The sequence below is a fragment of the Wolffia australiana genome, chromosome 13 (assembly GCF_029677425.1).
Source record: "Wolffia australiana isolate 7733 chromosome 13, ASM2967742v1".
Classification (NCBI taxonomy): domain Eukaryota; kingdom Viridiplantae; phylum Streptophyta; class Magnoliopsida; order Alismatales; family Araceae; genus Wolffia; species Wolffia australiana.
The window spans coordinates 8,617,873-8,623,290 of NC_135847.1; positions in this window are offsets into that span (position 1 = coordinate 8,617,873).

Genomic DNA, 5,418 nt, shown 5'->3' on the forward strand with positions numbered 1-5,418 from the left:
CCAGTATCCGAATTCACTGTAAAGCTCAGCAAGGTGGTGAATCAGATGGAAACCATGGTAGAGAATCTTGATAAAGGGGTCATTGTTGCATAGTTCCTCCGTACTCTTTACATTCCAAAAAGATGAAGAAAAGGGAACATCACTCCTTGATATCAAGATGGTGGAACAATGGCTCTCGGTATTTGATGTAATACGACGATGTGCCGGGATCGGGCGGCTCGTATTACGTCACAGGAGAAGATGATCGGTTTGTAATTAATATGAATGAATGCCCGTTGAGAGAGAAAACCCTTGGATGAGCAATAATGGGGCGACCTCGAATAAGGAGGAAAAGTTGACGTCAATCAATAAACAAGATATTGATCAGATTAAACTCCCGCTAACCCTTGGGACCAACTACGACGTCTAAGGAGTAAGGGGCGTTTAACGGCCCGAAGATGTTCAACGTCTAAGTTGTCGATTAAACCCTTTACTGCAAGAAGAATCATATCACTCGACAAGCTGGCTATCCTATAGATGATGTCGTGTAAACCCGACAAAGGAAGTGATAGGGGTGACGGCACTGTAGTAGATAATAATGCTGGAAATAACGGAGGGGAGACGGGTAGGTACCTGATTGATGATAGTCCACTGTGCAGTCCGTTGTTAGAATACCAGGGGACGAAGATGAGTTGACGGTAGGACCGTAGGCAAGAGGCGCGTGGACGAGGGATCACACGGGCACACGCAGACGTCCAGTAGTTTGGGACACGGTTGGGCGCCGGAGGCGAGCGCGGGCGCCGCACGATTGGGGCATGCGCGGGGACTGCGCAGGCGCCAGTCGGCGAGCCGCGCGCAAGGGTTGCGCGGCAAGGTGATGGCGGGCGCCGGGGCGCTCGCAGGCGTCGGACAGCTAGAGCGCTCGCAGGGGGCCGCGCGGGTGCCGAACGGCGGGATGCGCGCGGGAATCGCGCGGGTGCCGGATGGCTGGTGTGCACGTAGAGGGCCGCGAGGGCATCGGTCGGTGGGCGCGCACAGATGGCTTTGCGTGCGCCGGACGGTGGGGTGTGCATGGTGGCCGCGCGGGCTGGGTGAGGATGGGCGCCGGGGCGCGCTCAGACGCAGGATGGTGGCGCAGCAGCAGGTGGCGCACGGCAGTGGGCTGCGCTTTGAGCTGGGCGCATACGGGCAGAGACCGGCGGCGGCAGCCGGCAATAGATGGCAGCGGCGGCGGAGCAATTACCTCCAAGAAGGGACGTTATTAGAACTAACCACCCAAGAAGCTTCCTGGAGATAGAATTTCTTGCTCTTCTTGGAAGGATTTTGGAGAATTCTTCACGAATCTTGGAGGAAGGACGCCGACAGCAACTCGGAGTGATCTCAATGAGGCAAAATAGGCGTTATATCCCCTTTGATAATGACAATTCTTGAACCTTCAATCACCTTCGGAGTGATCTCGACGAAGGAGTTTTCGGGCTTCAAGAGATGTTGCTTTCTTGAATATTTACTCGTCCCCGGAGTAATCTCGACGAGGACGTTCAGACGCGTCACCACAGAGTGATCTCGACGTGACGCCGTGGGCTCTAACCACGGAGTGATCTCGACGTGGATGAGGATAGCCACTCCTCTCTACACTCTAGGTCCGATCTAAACTAAGATGGAGACAACTTGTAAATTTTCTTCAACAAATGCCTCAACCTTTCACTTGGGCATGCTATCCCCTTATATAGTGAGGATAGGTGCCAAGTGACATCGTGGAGAGGATGAACTGTCGCGAGACATGGTTCGGCCTCTCTTTAACAGTTACAAGCAAATAAGAAAAACAGAACAAGGACGAGGCCCAAACACCGGCCCAGCCCATAAAATCCAAGAACGAAAATAACAAAAGACAAAACATTAAGATTAGGCAAAAGAAAATACTCCAATATTCAAGCCTGCTGAAGGGTCGGGGCAAGTTGTAAATGAAGCTATGCCTGAGAGATATAGAGAGTGCCAACAAGTCTATAAAGATCCGGATAGAATTGATATCCCACCTGATATGATGCAGTTCATCTCCACAAAAGCACATTTTGCTTGACAAGAAGCACAAGAGGAAAATGTGTAGAGAAAAGCTACAAAAGAAGACATTGAAGCCACTAAATGAAACTGGATATGGAGTCTGGTGCCTTTGAAAAAAGGCTACAAACCTATAGGTCTGACATGGGCTGTCAAGATCAAGAGAAATCCATCTGAACAGATAATAAGGCACAAAGACACGTTACCTACAAAGTGTATGTAAAATAACGCGGATTTTATTTTGAAGAAGCTTTTGTCTTTTTAGCAAAAATGGATACTATTCGAGTTCTAGCAAGTCCAGAGGCACCTGGAGGCTGGGAAATGCATCGTTTAGATGTGGAATTGGTACTATTGAATGGTGATATCATGGAGGAAGTCTATACAAAGCAGACAGAAGGTTTCATTCAAAAAGGAAAACAAGATCAATCCCTCAAATTGAATAGGCTTTATGTGGACTTAGACAAGCTCCAGGTGCTAAGTACACTATGGTGGATAAATTTCTGGTTTGAAAGGGTTTTACAAATAGTATTCTAAACCACGTATTCTACATGAGATTTTTTTATCTGAAGCTGATGGTAGGAGTAAATGTCGATGACATAATTGTGACTGGACCTGAAAGTCATCGCATTCAATTTTTCATGAAGGAGATGAAGGACAGTTTTGACACGAGTGACCTCGGACTCCAAAGTTCCTATCTTGGAATTGAGGTTATCTAGGAATATACAAAAATCAGTTTGCCCAAAAACGCATATGTACTGAGGATCTTGGAAAGCTACAAAATGTTGGATTGTAATCCATTACTAACTCCACTAGAGACCATATTAAAGTTCAAAGGTGATAAATGCACGCAAGTTAGCTCCACCCAGTACAAGAGCATCATTGCAGACATTAGTTATCTCACACACACACTACCTGGTCTGACTTAGTATGTTGGTTTTTTCAGCTGATACACAAAGTATCCGATCTTTGATCATTTGGTAGTAGTCAAGAGGATCACACGATATATCAAGGGAACCCTAGGTCTTGGACTGCTCTATAAGAAAGGATAAAGGAGAGTCGATGCTAGAGGGTTACAGTGATTGCGTTCACGAATGTGACCATGATGACCTGAAGAGTAATACAGGTATGTCATTATTTTTTGGACAGATTTTGATCAACCGGAGGTTGTTGAAGTAGAGGACAGTGGCACTATCTTTTTCCAAAGCAGATCATATGGCAACCAATGCACCTGAGTGTCAAGGAATTTGGCTTGCATGAACTATTGGTGAATGGAAAGATCAGACCCAAATAAAACTGAAGATAATGATGGACAGCCAGTCTCCAATCACATTGAGAAAGATGCAGGTGTTTTATTGTCACTCTAAAGACATAGATATGAACTTGAATTCATCAAATACTGTGTAGCGGAGAAAAAGGTCAAGTAGAGCATGTTTATACAAAGGGTCAGCTGGCAGTTTGTTTTATAAAGCCTTGGGGAAGCCAAAAGTTTATTGAGCCGAAAAGAAGACTAGGACTTTAGTACGTGATTAACCTTCAAGATTATGGCGAAGAATAATGAAAGTAATCTAGAAGGATACTTATTACAGGAAAAAAAGATTATCCTCTTTTTGTAAGTTTGTTTTCCGCTTTTCTATGCAGATGACTCAGGTGATCACAGATATGTGATTCGTACTTGTCAACGATTAAGTGGCATACCATGCAGGCAGCCATGTCAACTATATAATCTATCCCCTACCAATGATAATGCAGAACGGTAAGTGTCTTCTTTCTATGCTGATGTGTCGGTCTGGCTTTGTATTTCTGTGTGAACCATAAACATTTTTTCAATCTCTAATTGTATTCCTTCCATCAATTATGTGGAGAAGGCAGGGGTTTCAATCCTTCAGGTGGGAATTTGAAAATGTCACGATGGGCAAGCAAAAAATGTTGACAGAATTTATAGTGAAAGTCTCCTGTTTCATCTCTCAATTACGAAGCTATAAAGATATTGATGTAGAAGACCAACGTAGTCAGACCGCTACTCCTAGTGGTACCTAAATGATTTGATATTCTCACTCCAATGCATAAATACTTTGGATACATCATGTCAATGATGCTAGATGAAGTAGTTCGATCCTTCAAATTCCATGAATGAAACGTTTGTAATTGTCAAACTAATGATGGCGAACAAGGTCTACTTGCATGTGCAATGGGGAGAAGTAAAATCCATGGAGAAGTAAAATGACATGGAAGAGGTACAGTGATGGATGTGTGTGGGGCAAGAGCAGGAGTGATCAGAGAAGGAAAATCAACGAGGCGCCTTGTGATAAATTTTGTATTTAAAGTTAAAACTGCATAATTTTGGACACGTCTTATATTAAAGTCTAAGTGACAAGAAAAAAGAGAATATGAATACGGGCAAGGTGCAAGATAATGAGAAAACAGTGTTGCTCAATGATTTCACCTTGCAAGATGCAAAACTTATTCTATAGGACGAATGCCAACATTCATTTATTGACACCGAATCCACCAACCTTGTGACTAGTAATAAATCCCAGTTCCAAAGTCTTGAAGATTTTTACAAATGGGTGGTTAGCTTTGATAAGGCTTTCTAAAATCACTTTATGGGAGATGAAATATACATCTTCAGACAAGTACTAGTGCCACTTAAATTGTCAAATCTTCTCAATATTGCTTAGTTACAACATAATATCCTTTATCTGCTCTAGCTCAAGAATAAAGGGTGTAAAATAGTAATGCAAAAGGATGCATTGTCCTCTATAATTATGGTGGTATACCATTAGCCCAAGTGCAAAGGGAAAGTAAAAGATTATGCTTGTTGAAGTTAAAGCAGTCAAGCTGTGCATATCTACCAAAAAAGTTCAAGACAAAAGATGGATATGGCATCACAGACTTTTCCATGCAAATTTCCAAACAATAAAAAACTATCATCAAATGGTGGATGGTCTTCCTATGCTTGAATGTTTATATAGAAGCTAGAGATTGTGCAGCAGAAAAGCAACACCGGCACCATTCCCCATTGGCCACGTCATGATGATCAAATTATCCTCTACAGTTGGTCCATGCACAAACATATGGTCCAATCATACTGCAACTCCTTAGTGGAGGAAAGTACTCTATGCATATGAGTTGATGATTTCTCTCAACCAACATGCGTATTTATACTTAAGCAGAGTACAAGTGCATTTAATTTATTTTCTAAGTTTATAGTCTTGGTAGAACTTGAGAAAGATGCAAATATAGGCTTTTTAAGAAACGATTGCGGAAAGTTATTGTCCAATGACTTGATGGAGTTTGGTGTCTAGCATGACATTATGGGACAACTTACTGCTCCCAGATTCCGAGGAGAAATGTAGTCAAATGGCAGAGTTAAGTCATTTTCTC